Source organism: Euwallacea similis, chromosome 33 (assembly GCF_039881205.1).
Source record: "Euwallacea similis isolate ESF13 chromosome 33, ESF131.1, whole genome shotgun sequence".
NCBI lineage: Eukaryota > Metazoa > Arthropoda > Insecta > Coleoptera > Curculionidae > Euwallacea > Euwallacea similis.
The window spans coordinates 320778-338267 of NC_089641.1; the positions used below are offsets into that span (position 1 = coordinate 320778).

Here is a 17490-nt window from a genome sequence, read left to right on the forward strand (position 1 = left end):
TGTCAAGGTCTATATTTACATAGCTTCGAACTCACAGGTAGCAACTGAGATAAATCTGCCTTCAGCCCTCCTTGAACGGCTGAGATCTCTTAGTTTTGAGATGACTATCGTCACCCCTTTTTGCAACACCATAACTTTGCCGTTTTTTTCGTAGGTAAAGCTGGTGCACGTTCGAGGGATTAAGAAAATAGATTGTCTAGGGGTTAAAACGCTACATAGAGCGAAGTAAGAGGCTTAAGGGAAAAGGGTAATTTGGAACTAGCGAGCAGACGTTTTGAATGATGGCAGGATTCGACTTTTGAATGTGGTTTACGTGTGAAAGTTCCTGAGATATCCATCAAGGAAGGTTTGTTTAACTTTATTATGAAACGTAGCACACACATCCCTATTGTAAAGTAGACAGGGTGAGATCCGTTACTATTTTGTTTATGATATTATGCCTTGCATAAACGACGTGCTGTGTATTCATATTTTCGGAGAAGCAATGTTTGGCCAAAAATGAAACTATAAATATTAACTTTTATAGGAAAAATTGCAGGTACCACCAAGAATATACAATAAATGCTCCGTTACAAACATTAGAGTTTACTGTTAAAGAATATGGAACATAAATATGTCAGAGCATAAGGAATAAACGATTTTTAGCTTTAAAGCAGAAGTTACCTAATTTGCAAGGTATACACATTTCATAACTTGAACTCAATTTTTCAGTTCCTCTCGAGGAAAATAAAAACAGAAAAAGTGAGGTGAATTAGAATGGCAATAAAATCCTTTGTTATGAAAATCTTAATTGCATTAGGAGATGCTGCAGAAAGAACGGAAGAATATTAGATTTACGGAATATCAGCGGATAGACGTTTGTCAGCAATCTCGAGACTTTCAGGTAAAAGAAAATTAGGTTCCATATAATAGATAAGTTTAAAATGCCAGGAAAATTCCTCTCCATGGAAATTCCTCTATTAAAACAATTCGACTTGAAATAACACTTTAATAAAGGGGAAATTTCCAAATGAAAATCGGTGAGCGAAAAACCCATTCACACACCTTTTCTCTCAGGCATGAACTCATTATGTACTTTTCTAAACTGGTCGTAGGTAGAAATTTTGTTTTCTCTTTAAATTAAGCACAATGCAGTTAGTTTGTTAGTTTTATATAAGCTCCCATAGAAGAGGTACCTTTGAAGGGCTTTGTATATCTTTCAATGTCTACAATGAACGTTAATGGAAATTTGAAGAAGTTTATTTACTTTATCAACATAATGTTTAATGCCTGCTTAATTATCTGTTCCTAGACAGGAATTAAATGCGCTGAAGAGGCTGTTTTAAGTACAAAATTAATTAACGTTAAGAGCTAAAAACTCGGAAAACAAAATCAAGCATACGGGAAGAAGGTTCCTTTTAACTATACCTATAACCAAAACCAACCAAGATCAAAATTGATTTTTATGCGAGTGCAAATATCTTGAAATGGTGCTGCGCTACACTTGCCATGCTCTGCTGGATTAACAAGGATGTCACAATTGCCTGGCAAACGCTACACACACTACGGCGCTATTGCAAATTTGACTAGATTATCACGATTGTCCGCAATATTAAATTTTGTTTGAGACAGATTTTGTTCGGCAAAACCGCTTAAGTACTACTCAATTCTTAAAGATTTTACAAGCTTGCCAGAGAAACTTGAGGAAACTCGAGTATATATAGGTAAAAACTGCAAGTCAACAATTTGTGGATATCTATCGTCCAAGCGCCTTTAAACAGATTTCCTAAAAAAATTAACGAGAAAAACTACAAAAAAGACCAAGGCTTCGATCCATTCTGGTTACTTTTTTATTTATCATTTTCCGCATCTAGTGGCAATAAACCTAACAGAACGATATTTTGTCTTTTGTTACCATTCATGCCAATTGTAAAAACCCTCTTTATTTCAATATGGCCCATTTTATGGTTAGCCGAATGGCCCTAATAACTACTCTTTTATATTGCGGCACATGAACGGCACAGTGGAAGAGACAAAAGGCTCGATATTGATTCTACTTCTAAAACTTTAAATGGTGTCAATTAGCTTTGGACTTATGAACAGATTTTCTGCTCCTGTACGCCTCCAAGTTTATCGAAGAGGCACAATATCCCCCCTCCATTCGTAATCCAATTAAAATAGGCGCGAGTTATTCTTTTTCATAAAATATCATAATCGAAGAGTAAATGTATGAAGGGACGGATTTAATATCGAGTGATTTAGGGTAAATGAGTTTTAGAGAACGATAAAGCTGGAATAAAGCTGGTATTAAATGAGGATCCAGGAAAAGAACAAATGGTCACTTTGTTCACACACCTTTGTATCCATTGTAGTACAAATGAAACACATTTTAGAAGTTTTAGGGTCCCGGTAGACTATAAGTGGCTCTTAGCTGTCTCGCAGACTACAGACTATTGGTCGGTTGACAGTTTACAGTAGTTTATAATACGTGTGTGCGCACATTTACCGATTCCATATCTGTCAACAAATATATGCACATGATAATGCACCCCCATCCGACTAAACTATCGACCGACTATTTAGTTTGTAGACTGCAGGGACTTTTCAACCGCATTGGGTATTTGCTTATTTATGTAATGTAATAGATCAACGGTTCGACAAACATTGAAAATTTCCTCCATTTTTTTCCGGAAAGGATATCAGTTCTACCATAATCAATCATTTAACTCAATTACGTGTTTCAACCCTCTAAAAAGTCTCCATTACCATTAAGAACCAAAACTCTCATCAATTCAATTTGTTACTATCTAGAGAGATCGAGGCTGCGAATTTTAAAACATCTAGTTTCATGTCTTAAGCAATTTTTTATTGAATCCCTGATGGAAATACTCACCAAGTTTATAGATTTCTCTTGATACAGGCAATAAATTAACCAGCGTTATAGAGCTACGGCACATTGAATTATATGACGTTTCCCAAGAGAGGTTAAAAGGGGCTTAGATGTGATTGCAGCGGTTCACGCTGAATAATAAGGTATGCGCTCCCATTCTCATTCGAAGTGGGTTAGATCGTGATCCTGTGATGCTCTTAAGATAACCGTCAAAGACCGTGATTGTTTCGTCAGGATGGGAATAATTTATGTGGGAGGAAAAGTGGTTTCTCCCTGATGTCATTAGAATTGAGCCTGAAGGGTATAACAATTATGTCTAAAGCTGCAATAAGCAGCCTGCTAATAGTCTAATGAGTCTTAATGTTGGCACCAGCCCAAGGAACCTCCCTACGAAGATTTCTTGCATGGAGCAGCTTGGGTAAGTAACCTAATTAAATTTTGATACATAAAGTTTTCGACACCAAAAGGTTAAGCCAATATCTTTGCAAATTGATACAAATTCTGCCAGAATTTGAAATTAGATATTCGAGCCAAACATAGCTGCTCCTGAATTCCATTCCCGATATACACTTCAAATTCCAATTTCTCGCTATCGTTAACAGCAGACATGTCGAAACTATTAAACACCATTATCATGTAGCAACATCAAAGCATAAACATTGACTTTAGAATTGGAGTTTATAACGTATATTCTACGATTGAGTTTCATCCCCGATAGAGGCAGTTCCATGATTTATTGGAATTGCAAGAAAGTTAGGCTCTAACTAATAACTATTGATTTCAACTGCGATTGTTATGCTAATAATAGAAGCACAGCTGCAATTGCTCTGTCAGTCCTTAGTTAATGGTTTTATAGAAACATCAAAGAGTCTAAAAATAAATCGGTTCAAAGACCTGGAGTCTTGCGCCTGGGACGGGGGATAGGACAGACGGGTAGTAAACTGATTGAGAGAAACATAAACGCTTGAACTAACGTTATCAAATGTGTCTGTAGCATATTTTATGCTCGGTGAATTTCGGACACGTAACAAAACACATTTTAACGGAATATGAAACGTGATATAAAACCTAAATAATGCGACTTTAACTCCCAACGTAATAAACCGTCCCTAGACATCTTCTTGGAGGATGTCATCAAACTTGGCAATTTCAGAGGACCGTTTGTTTTAGGAGGACAGAATCTTCTTGAAAGTAGCTCTGGGATTGACCTGTTGATACGAAAACCTATTAAGGGACAGAAGTCAAATATCAATAAACTGAGTAACGAGGGTTTGGCGCAAGTTTATCAAAAGTTATTTAGGTCAGTCCGATAATTGAATTGACTACCCACGAAATTGGGCCGCACTATGTCGTTCAATTGTAAGTCGGTTTCAGCTCTCCAGAGGATAAATTTGGAACCATATTTTATTTAAAGCAATGCGGATAGAAATACGAAACTGCATGAATGAAATTACCGAAACCATCTGCGTGAAATAGTAAAAAAGTCCTATAATCTCGAGAGTATGTTGCCAGATGGTACAACGTGCACTGCATTGCCTGATTAAGCCTGTAAACTTAGAAAAATGGAGCAATTTTATTGTCGCTGTTTTTGAAATTCTGTTTGTAAGCAATAGAAAATGAGGCAAAAATGCATTTTAATGAGGTGCCCTCCTACAAGCTAGTTCGAAAAAGGTTGTAACAAGTTATTCTTCATAATTTGATTTGGCCTACATGCAGTCAAAGGGAGGCTATTTGTGCCTGAAATATTTACATTGCATTTTCCCTCACAACAAATCGAAATAGTCCATTAACTAAAAATACTCTCCGCCATGAACCACTGCGAACTCATTATCTGACCTTTCACATAGGAAATTTCCATTACAAAAACCAACCGTGGCACATTTATATCACTTTTTAGGGGAAACAATAATATATCGTTTGCGTTCCATAACGGCTCCTATCTTATTGTGATTAATTGTTCTGGCCCTTTCCCGGCGTTTCCCAGATCAACAAGTTGAAAACTGAACCAAAAGAATCTCAACCCTGCGAGTAAACAAGTTAATTAAAAGGAAACAACGCAATTAGCGCGATGTATCTAATTACTGAAATGTCAACTTTCCTTTCATGCACTCCTACGCCTTGCGAGAAAAAATTGAGATACGTGCAAGGAAAACATTTTCCTCAAAAATATAAATTAGAGACCAACGACTTTATCGTAAAAACTATAAATAGTAAGGAGGACAGCTCCAGAGGGGATAATCAAGCCGTACCGAAATGGGCATATTCACTGCTTACGTGTCCGCTATTGTGTTGGTCCCTAATGAATTGCAAATGGGCTTATAATGGGTTGGTCTCGTGTGCTATTGCACTAAGCTGACAGTTTAATACCACTGCAACATCTTGGCACATATATGAAGCACCCTTTCGAGCACACCTCCGTAAAGGAACAGCGAAAATTCTACATAAAACCTCATTAAAGACCTTTGCGTAGAATATGCATATTTGTAAAGGTAAAGTGTATAGGTAGATAGTGTTTTACCCATCTGAGAGTCCCACGCTTATTTCTGGTGCTCTTAACTTCTGGAAGAGTTTCATTTATGTAAAATGCTGATAAAATTCCAGATGCGAACCTGTTGAATGAAACGTCTCTGAAAGCTCAAAATTTGACATGCGATATGTTTTAAGTTCGTATTCTTGAATTTATTTCATTCTAAAAGCAGAAACAACTCGCATATAATATAAAACGTTGTGGTAACAGTATGACCCTTTGATGAAACCATTACAATCTAAAGGTCAACAAGTGATTGATGTATCCTCGGGAAGGGAGCAAAACGTATGTCCCAAGTTTTGATTTGGGTGCTTTTAAAGCGTGCATTAGGATGTTAATAAATGATTCAGCTGGGGGTTATTTAAAGAACTTTGAACTAATATTTGACATTTAATCTAAATCCAAGCGGAAATCCGGTGGGAAATTTGCAAGGGTTTCAGACAAGCCACTTGCAAAGGCTGTCTTGAACAATTGCTTTAGCTATCTTTTAAAGTATTTTCGTATTCACTTTATTACTTCTGGCAAGTTTCTCTTTAGAATTTTATGTTCAGAGAGGTTTCGAACGGTAATGTTTAATATGATAAAGTACGCCATTATTACATTTACTACACGTATGCATTTTTTACCCACTAAGCTGACGCTCTGTCAAGAAACTAGCATTTTTCATTTCCCAAGGCGTTCTTAAATAAGATTAAGTTATTTTTCATGTAATATTTCAAGTCAGTTCGTTCAACAAAATATCAACTCACCTTAAGTTAAATAGATGTGTTACGGAACAATTCTTAAAATAAAATTTATAATAAGAAAAATAGAATTAATGAACAAAGCCTCAGAACAAAATTCTCCCAATACGAGAACAATTTTTGTCAAAGTCCAACAAAAACAAGTTTTTAAGTCTTCCTGGCAACGATTGTGAGTTTGGGAAATATGTCAGCAAATATGTATTTTTGGAAATTACGAGAGTCGAAATTTTAGAATTTAGGCGATTTTTTGAGAATTCCTACGAATTTCGGTAACGGGAAATTTTAAAAAGTGAATATAAACCATTTTGTAATTCTTGGGTTTTTGATCTTCCATTATTCTCACATCCAATGAAAAATTTATTATACACAGTGCTCTATGACAAGAGGAAGATACTTTAGAACATAATTATACAGCTCATTTCCAATAAAAAGCCATATAAATGTGAGCCGATTTTCAATGGTTTCATAAGTATCGATCCTAGATACCCTAAATGAGGTCTTGGAGCTTTGAAAACGAATTTTTAGGGACTTTTATGCTACAGTATTTTTAAAATCGCGAAAATGATACTAACATGACCCCGCATCTGAAAACCAAAGGAAATGTTGCAACTCTGTTTATGTAGGTTTATAAAGCGTATCCTGGACGTCCGGGGTTTCCGGGAATTTGTTCTACCCCTAAATAACTCGTAAAATAAATCAGTCAACTGTCTTCGACTATTATTCACATTAAATTTCTTAACAAAGAGTCTAATTACAATAATGACTGTCTTTAATTGAGCTTGAAAGATACATTTTTAACACCTCGTCACATTTTTCTAATTACGTGTAGAGCATATCGATTAAGCTGGAAAGATTTTCACGTTTCGTGAACCAATTAAGTGTTACTCGAGATTCCCGGTTATAAATTCCTACTAATGAATATCTCTCAGCGCGAGGTTCCATATCGATATAATATTTCATCCCCTAATTCATTTCGGCTTATTAGAGTGTTTCGTCGATTTTGGTCCGGATTACCTGATGGTCGTAGGTTATTACAGCCATAAGTTAAGAGACTTAATAACCTGCCATCAGCAGAAGTTTATTAAATCTTGAAACCTTATCAGATTATAAGGCCCGACATACAGAGTGAACCTAAACCATTCTTGTAAAGTTAAATTGCACTGTTTGTAAAGTTTTCTGGTTTGCCTCAAGGACCGGTCGTTCCATTGTGTCTGTATAACGTCTCTCTCAACCACTTCAAAAAGGATTTAGTTTATAGCGGAGAAACGTCGTTTTGCGGCGAAGTGCAGCAACTATGAACAAGTAATATTATTGGAAAATGTTAACAGTTAATTTAACACTGCAAAACTGCCTGCGGTTATTCCGAGATACAGTTAAATGGGGTACTTTTTACGTAAAGAAGACAATTGTGAGTTTATTCATGTCTATTTTTAAGCTCCAGGAGGTTTCAGTTTACAAAGCGATGGAGGCATGGAGTTTTCTAAAATTTTAATTCAAAAGCTTCATTTTTGTTTGAAGAAAAGCCAATGGCGGATCTAGTGGTAAAGACTCGGTGAAAGTCAAACTCATGTGGGGTCTGGGACTCACATGAGTTTGACAGGCGACATAGCACTAAATTGCCCCAGTATATGTCCGCTACTGCTTACCGTACCCAATATGAAATACCTCACTAGCATATCAAAATATTTTAAGATTCTATTGTATTTCTTCTCTTTATTCCTCTTTTGAACATAGTTCTCGGAAGCCGAACTAATCAGAATTACATAATATTGATATAAGCACTACCCTTTTGTGTTTATTTAGAATTTTCCCGATCACCACGTAAGTCCTTAAACTAATATTACATTCTGTTTCGGCCGGTCATGAAAACGATATAATGCTCGGCAAACAACCCGTTTATTGTAAAACCGGGCTTAAGGAAGGAGTCCCTGTTATTATGGAAATTGATTAAAGGTAAAATGAAATAGAAAACCCTCCCCTTTAAGTGAAACTCTACGCTGGACTTAATTGAAGTTTAAGTATAGCTGGCATTTCAGTTTTCTTTCGCTTAGGGGGAGTTTAAGAAGTGATCTTCGCTTAAGTAAAGTCTACGATAATCGTAGAGCGGTTGTTTAAGATGACTTAAACATAAAATTCAGTCGTAAAATAAAAACCACGCTCAAATTTGAAAAACAGCCGCTAAACAGTATAAAATGCGTTCGGTGAAGCCCGACTTTAAACGACCATAAACCGGGGTTAATATCTAAGTACTAAAGCCACTTAAACCGGCCATATTTAGCGTGCCTCGTTCTTTTTAAGGGCTAAAGTTTACGAGACGGGCAAAAATCCGCCCCGGAGATCTTTTCAGTTATTCGGGTTAACGGAGAGCCCCATTTAATTATTCACAAGGGACTACTGTAATGGACTGTACTCCGAAAAATGTAGCCCGCGTGTGAATCTGACCTGAAAAAATGTGTGTTTCTCGAACTTCTTTGAAAATGTACTCGACGTCTAAAATTAATGGAAACTTCAAGTTTCCGTTGGCTCCTTCAATCAAAGACTCGAAGAAATTGTAACAAATGGGTTTTTCTGCCAAGTTTTCCTATGGTTGAAAGTTTTGATATGTGTTGAACATATACAGCTTTTTCTTGGAATAATACATTTTAATCACCAGTTGAATTTTGACTGATGAAGAGAATTGAAACTTGCAAAGCTTAAAAGCTTTGCAAGCGTTGTGAAACTTTTACGATCAATCTTCCGCTGGGTGTTATTGATGTTCTCGTCAAATATCTGAAAATAGTAAAAATTTGTTAGAAGGTGATGGCTAGTGTCGTACTAATTTCAAAATTATCAGTTTCGGATGAATTTGTAAAAAAATTAAATTAAAAATAGTCAGTGATAATATTGACTGGCCAAACCCTTCACATTTTTAGGTAGTAGAGTCTCCTCTTCATTTTTCTATACAGTAAATCTCATTCAACTAGGTGGATAGGAAAGTCAAGGGGAATTGATTTTTTCGAATACTTTTGTTAAAAAATCTTATTTCAACATCGTTTCAAATGTCACAGGTCGCTTTCTCGCAATGGACCTGGAAAAAGTATCTCTGGATTTTTGTTTCGGATTTTTCACCGGAGCATATGATGCAACTCATAGTACGGTGTTTCAGATTTAGGCAGTTTTTTTTAAGGGGATTAAGCATCCCTTCAAAATAAAATCCCAATACTTCAAACACTCTATACATCGGTTTATATCAAACGTTTGATGCGAAATAACAAGAGATTTATAGCCTTTCCCTCACTAAAACAATACATATTTAATTAAAAAAATGTCGAAAACATGTTTTTTTGAATTTATTAATGGTTTTATTATTGGAAAAATTAAGAGTACTTAGGAAATATTCGGCATAAAATTCGCATATTTACTTCATATTCTTTATGATTTTGTTAGGAAAAACAGGGAAGTGACATCGCTATGGTTCGAGGTTTTATCTGTGTTTCGGATGGAATTTTGATAGAAACGTATTGCGACCTTCTTAGGCAGCATTGCCATACTGAGTAAAAAACATGAACTAAAAGGAGATATTATCCCATCAACCATGTCAAACCTTTTCGTTTAATTAGTCGTGGTTATGCCGATAATTTTAAAAGCTATCACAGAAGGTTGACACCTATTTTTTACTGCGTTTCACTCAATTCCAATCATATCAAATCTTCCTCCAGATATGATGGAAAACATCCTTATTTTATCAATTCGTTTTCCAATTGAAAATTATCGAATAGAAAAATCGGGCAAAGACAAAAGGCTGTCTCTTGCGACTGCTTCAGCCAAACGTGAAGCCAATTCAATTTACTTCTTTATCTAATAAAAGGCACAGAAATGGGGAAAGTATTGATATTGATTACCTTTGGTTTATTATAGAAAAAACAGGTTATTGTTTCATAAATTGAAAATTTCCCAGTTTCCATCACCACCGCTCAAATTTCATTATTTCAGGGATTTTTGCCCTACAGATACGTAGAAAACATTCATGAAATGGCTGGAATGTAGCAAATTTATTTAGTACTTCTTTGCGTTGATAACCTTATCCAATTATATTCCAATGCGCACCATTTATTAGCCATTATCGATGTCATAGGATGCAAACTAATGAAACTGTACTGGAATTGCATTATTATTATCAAAGTAAATAACGAGTTTATAAAGTCGTTCAATTATTTACGAGATATACTGTTTGTGTCGCAAATTGTTATTAAAGGCGAAATATAAAATATTACTTTATCCGTAATATATTTATACTTTGAAACTGAAATACCCTATTAAACTAAATTTATGTGCTGCAAAATGCAGTTTTAATGCATATTTCATCGATTTTGTGTCCCTTCATTTTATAATAGACATATTTATTTAAACTCTAGTGCTATTATGACGCCATTTTCAATACATATATTTGCAATTTTATTGAAACATTTTCGCGCAAAGCAAGAAACATAAATATCCATGTACTTATATAGATTCGACTACCTTTCAGTGAGATTTGATGAATTACTCCAGAATCGATTAAATGAAAGACAACGACAAACGTTAGTCACTGAGTGTGCGGATGCATGAAGAACGTTGATATGTGCAAAATCATATGATCTGTATAAATATACGAAGGTATCCATAAAGTTGTACAGTATAATATTCAGGATTGGCTACATAAACCCTTGGGGATATTTCAAAAAATCCTAATGAAATCACGAGTTCCCTCGGCAAATCCCCCCCTGGATTTGGTTATTCCAAATGAGCCACTTATACGGCGGGTAAAACGAATCATTCCAGGTAAGTCTGTCTCCAAATTTGTGCGACAAACCAATTTAGCCCGGTAGTCACGTGCGTAAATCTAATCGTATACCTTGCCTAGTGCATGCCATAACCTGATAAACTTGTTAGATTGCTGTTCGGCTTTTAAAGCTAATTGAAGCTCTCGGGTTTGGCGCAACTAGTGAGATTTTAATCTGGAAATTGACTTTTTAAAGGGCAGCTTTTCCCTTCAAACAGCTCCAATTCGGATCGAATATTGGAAATTGCATTTTGGTAATGTTGCTTTTTCCTCTAATATTTATTTGGTACCCGAGAGATCGGCGGAATTTCTGTGAGCTTCGTTTTGAATTACTTACATATACGACGAGGGACCGGATTTAGATTTGAATTGAATTTATTTAAAAGCCTTCCGTAATCTCATACCTACTAATTCATAAAAATTCAAGAAACTATTTCCTTTTAATTTATTACTTACTTTAACTTGTTAATTTTTCACTTTTTCCATATTTTAATTTTCCTTACTTAATTAATACAAAAATGAATGTAAATGAGTTGTCAAAAATTATAGATTCATTGCCGTGGCACGAATTGCCTGTAAGTAGAATATTTTATGAATTAACCTCGAAGAATACGCAACATTCAAATATTTCAGTTTAGGATAGCCAGGGAAATTATTGTGGTAATTGTACTAGTACAAATTACTGTCGGAATTCGCCAGTGATTGGTTTAGCGTAATATTGAGAAACCAGTTGAAATGTTAATTTTCATAGATATGTATATAAAATTCAAGAAAATTTGAATAAAGTCCATGAAATCTATCGATTTCATGAGAAAACTTCTTGTTCAGATTTCTTCTCACCTAAAATTTAAAACTTACCTGAACGGGAATTTCCGGATTTCCTGGCAAGTTCAAATTTTTAAAAAGAACTCTTGGTACAATTAGGAGTGTAAAACTCAACTTTACATTTTTGGTCTGTTTTGATCTTTTTTATTGGTTATTCAAGTAATTTATTTACATTTTCTATAACGAAATTTGACAAAAGGTATTTCGCCTAAATCGTGTTATCACCTCTTGCGTATATGTATTTTTAATAACAAGACCCATATTATGCACTCTAATAATTTAGAAATTCGTTCAATTTTTAAGTTCCCATAAACGTTAGTTTAATTAAAGGGCCTAAAAACACACTTACTTATTCCAAAATTTCTCACTGCAGCACAAATTTCACTTATAATTTCTCTTTTGGCGACAAACTTACAAGTTGCTCTCTCTAGAGATTTCAGCAATGACAGATTATAAATGGAGCTTTACGGAGACGCGGAGGTGAAACTAATGAGAAACGAAAACACGGAGACCAGAAGGTAAATTTATGATTCTTACAACGTGTGCTGATACTCATTAATAATCTGGCTAAAGGCGAAAAGTATTGGAAATGGGAAAAATGTACTTATCATCTTTTAACACAGTTAAGTCATTCACATAAAGTCTAAATCCAAGTTACCACTATAATTTTTCCACAGGAACGTGTTCCTTTAGGCTTCAAGCTGTCTAATTTAGAAAATAGCTTCTTTTCTACGCTTAAGCTTTCCAACAAAAAGAAAAGAAAGAGAGCAGATTTTCGTTATCCGTATTTTCTGAATCAATCAAAATGACTAGAAAAGAGATTGTTTGAACTGTAGTAATCACTCATCTGTGTACGGATGACTTTTTAAGAAATATTGTATATCCTTTTCCGATAAACGACATAGCTATGACACGTATATTCTCCTCAAAACGGGCAATTTTAAAAGGTCCAAACCGTCCATCAATCATACGCCCCCAATAACATATCATCCCATTGATGTTTAAGGGGTGAAACGATTTGGGAATTGAAAATGGGGTTTAATTCCATTTATGTTCTATTTGCTAAAGGCAAACCTTCAGGTTGTATCTATTCAAACCTCGGAATTTAAGCCTTGAAAATTTTGTTATAATAAAAAGTCTACAACGAATCGCCAAGCACAAATTGTATCTCTTTGTTCGCATTAATTTAATCTTCTGCCTCAGACACGAGATTTCTAAAAATTCTTATAAACCTGTGAGAATGGAACAAGGAAATATTTTCCTTTAGCTTTAGCTTTCTTCCAAAGTGTAAAAATCAGCCCGGTAACGTATGATATAATAATAAGGGTAGGGGTTGATCCTAAAGGATCACTTTTCTATTATGCCTTTATGTCTGCAGTTCGTCGATTCATCCACTGCGGAATAATTTTTTGCTTTTTTTTTCACCGGAAGACCATTTCATCCAGGATAGTTTATTTTCTTGGTCCGTATTTTTTATTTATGCTTTTAAAAATGGAGGTTTTCTGGGGATATCAATTTTACAATGGCGCACTCTAGCTTTAGTGCTCCAGCATCCCGGATATAAATAAACTCCGAATGTATAGTTTATTACCCACTAGTGATTTATGTGAAAGGGACAAATTAGTTCACAGCATAGTCAAATTTGGTAGGAACACAGGTCTCCATGAACTTTGACTATAAGTTTTAGTAAAGTTGTTATACTCGTGGAATACCTAGAGGAAATTTGTATCTAAACTTGGTATCTAAATCACGATATTTTTTTATTTTTATATTTTTATCTTCTAACGTTTTGGCCTTTTATACCTTCAGTTTTTCAATGTTTCAAAATCCAAAACCTTCTTTTGGGACGGAACAGAGACTCAAAAATTACATTTATTTTACAAAAAGTAGTGACGTGTCATTTTTTCTTCAAAAAACAGAATATCTTATTTAAATAAAACTTTTTTTGGAAAAGTCTACGCAAACAAGTTGGAAAAAAAAAGATGTTCTTCTAAAATTTCGGTTTTTCTCGATTTTTGCAAATTTTAAAACGGCATATTCTTGAATTTCAAATTGCGAAACTTTACCTCAATTTAACCGATCTCTTGTTCGTTCTGGTTATCGAAATCTCTATGGCTGACATCCAGAAACGTACACCCTATATAGATACTCGCGACCCTTCAAAAATAATCTGTAAAAAAACGCGTAAAATACCGGTTTTATCCGCATTGCAAATATTCCATCGGGAGCGCCAGTTAAAGAGCAAAAAGAGATGCCGCTCTTAAAAACCGATAATATCCGGTTCACCAGAACTGACCTACATTCCACACATTCCAATGTCAAGTGTTTTAGCGCCTCTTAAAGGGGATGTTTATTTAATAAGCAGATAGCGCAAAGGTATCTGGGTCAGTCGGTAACCACAAGTAAGACAGAGTACGAAAACATTGAGACGACAACTGGATGTCAATACGTCTAATACAGGATTGGTTCGTGATTATCTATCCTTATCCCGACTTATCAGATCGTATGACTTAGAGAGAAATGGAATATATATGGAGACTTTCCCGCAATTTCTCGTGTTTGTTTTATTATAACCTCAAAAATATTTGTTTTGATTTTAGCTAGTAAATTGTGATTATTTCGTTATTTATAACTGAAATGCAATGAAAATAGTTAGAAATTACATTCAGGAGTAACAATAATGTGTTTAAAGTACTGAGGTGTCCCTATATCGCTTCGCGCAAGCTCCTCCAGGACAAGAATTGGTGTACGAGTACAACGTGAGATTTATGCGATATTACACTTTGTTTCCCCATGTGAGGAGTAGATTAATCCCCCCTTGAAATTGTTGTAGATGGAGTTTGCTAGCTTTGGAATCACATAGATCTAGTCAATTCGATTTACCTCGAGTCAATGGTTAATGAATGATGAATGAAACGCAGGCAGAATTCAGCATCGTAAACGACTAGTCCGCAGGAAAAAGTTCTCCCGGAGTCATCTGTGTGTTATTTTTACTGTATCTCGATTGAATCTTTGAGTGTAAGCTGCAGGGCTTACTCCACAGGGATACTTTTTAGCCAAGAGCAATAATGATAAATGCAATAGTCGTAGGAAAAATTCTATTCAAAACTATGCCTAATTCTAGCTCTGCGTTTAATTAAGTCGGATATCCCGAAGGCCGGTTCTGGGACTATTAGGTCTCGCCAGATCGGTTCATCTCGAGTAAATGAAAGTCATACTCTGAGGTGCAAAGTGACAATTTCTTCCTGTGTGCATAAATATGAGGGTCCTGCACTAAACTTTCGTCATTATGTGGAAATGTCTATAAATAACTTCAGCCCAATACGCTTGCACTATAATGCTTACATAAATTGAACAAATATAAAGGGTAAATATCAAAAGGTAAGTCTTGGATAAATTCATCTGTTAGTCTATGCTGTTAGTCAGACGTCTCATTGTTTAATCAAAACCCTGCGTTTACGGTTCACCGCGTGCTGTTTTTAATGACCACTCGTTATTTCAAAGTTTTCATGGAAAATCTCAATAGTACAACAATCTCTGTGATTGCATCACCCTGTTTGCACTTCTCTTTAATGTAGAGCCTATAAACGCTTTTAACTTGAATTAAACTTCGATCGTCTGGACGTTTTTCCCTCCGTAACAACTCCCGTTTCCAATTAAGGGAGTTACATAAATAAAAATAATACAAGACACATTTACTCAGGCAGCTTATGTGTCAATCTTAAATTATTGCAATGCATTTCCATGCTCACAGGAACTTCTTCTAGTCAGTTTACAAAGTTTCGGCGCATTTTTTCCCCTTTGTTTCCAGAATTCACAGAAATATCGCTGATAAAAAAAGCTTTCTCGTCATTTGTTGCTTTGTTGTTACTCGGATAAGGTACACGTGCAAAAGATTATTAAAGAGCTTTTAGAACAATGCAAAAATTACTTTAAAGTTTCCCTTTTGGTTACAGGAAAAGTAGCGTTCTTCTTCCTCTGAGGCAAAGCCCAAAGTAAAGAATTCTTGCCTTCAGAAAGGACGTGTTTCAGTGCCAAAGTCGGAATGAACACGAGCTTTTGTTTCGCACTTTTATGCCTCGCAAAGTTCTGAGGAAATTCGACTGACTATAAATTACTAACTTATCTGCCCTGGCTTTTGTGCCGTTTTATAAACGAATTTCGAGAACCTGTCCAAGCGCCTTGTTTTATCGAACTTCTCTATTTCTTTCCTCAAACCTTCCAACACTTCAACGAATTAGTCTGCTTGACTAGTCTTTGAAAAACATCTTTTACTTTAAAAATTTATTATTGCAATATTTCAATATTTATCAATGACTCAATTCCCTTTTGACCATTTTCCTGCTTACTAAACATCGACACAGAAATACTGCACGTGAGTGCCCTCTCGAGCACCTTTCCAAGTTCCAAAGCTCCATGCTGCAGTTTAATGCTGCATCAGCACAATAGAGCCCTTTGACGTCAGCATCGTTAATTTATCGAAATGTTTCCAACTTTATGTGTGGGTTTGAGCTGACTAATTAATAAAAGAATGCTTAAGTTCCTCAAATGAAAATATTTTAATTGGAAACATCCCTTTTTGCTATGTAACGGTTACTGTTCCCACGCAAAAATAACTTTGCTTTTACTTTAAAATGCCTCCATAAACCAACGTGTAGGTTGATGTGTTGGATAATGAAGAGCACGTTCCAAAGTGGCGTAATAAGTGGAATATGTTATTTGGCTAAAAATAATGATGAATATTGAGAAGTTTGTGAATTTATTACTAAGTTACGAACGGTGTGTTTTAGTGCGAAGTCTGCGGAAATTAAAGTTAGCCCAACTAAAATCGTTGTAACTTAAGCCGAAGAATAATAATCAATTTTTGATCGAATCGTTAATACTAAATACCCATATCTCCGCCACTGGTGAACTTATTCACTAGATATGGATTATTCTTACGCCATTTGAAATGCCTTCATAGTTCGGGAAAAAACTAAAAACCCTTTTTTGAAAACTATATCACCCTGTGACTCAGAAATCGAGGAAATTAAGATATACGTATATATACGCGCCCTACCTTAAAATGTTCTTTTCTAACCGTTCCTCGTTCGAACAAAGGAAATTTGAACATGCAAATTCAACTTGGCTTACCTTAAACCGAAACAGAATCCGGTACCTGATCCGTCAATCAGGTACCCCCGTTATTAATGGTAATTTTACCAAAATGTTAGCCATGTTGCTGCAGTCAGTGTGATACAAAAAGTTGATAACATGAGGTTACCAAAAGTTAATAGCATTTGATTATAAGTGAATATTATCCGACTTCGATATAAAAAAGTGAAAAAAATTGACAAATTTTTAATGCAATTATCGGACATAATTTCCGTTCTGCCCGGGCTGCGTGAACTCATTCGAAAGAGAAATATTTGGGCTTTCTTGCGATGTCTGCGGGAAGCTGATACGATGAGGGGGGCCGGAACAGTTTCGTAGGAAATTTGAGCTCACAAAGCTCGTAAAATTTTTGCGCTTGCACTGCTCGCTTCTGCTCGGAAAAGATCCGATATTTCAAATGGTTCGACCATTTTGCATGACTGCACCGGAAAGCGCACATCCTGGGCCATCTTCCTGTACTGAAAACGATCCTGTAGGGTGCAGCGGAAAGTGGTCGAAAATGAAAATGTGCTATTTGAGCAAATAGCGTTAATTTCACTTTAGGACCACATTGTGCCTTTCATGAGTGAGT

At 35.5% G+C, this 17490-nt stretch overlaps 1 protein-coding gene across 3 annotated transcripts in view; it reads left to right on the forward strand.

Annotated features, from left to right (window-relative positions):
• Positions 1–17490, forward strand: part of Fife (regulating synaptic membrane exocytosis protein fife) — an 89745-nt gene that overhangs the window by 7787 nt on the left and 64468 nt on the right. For 2 of the 3 annotated variants that reach the window (XM_066404149.1, XM_066404151.1), the window contains exon 1: positions 12168–12283. The exons of the other annotated variant lie outside the window; for it this stretch is intronic. The gene's annotated coding sequence lies outside the window, so the exon portion shown is untranslated. Of the gene's footprint in view, positions 1–12167; positions 12284–17490 lie in introns of those variants that run through there. 3 annotated transcript variants of the gene reach the window in all.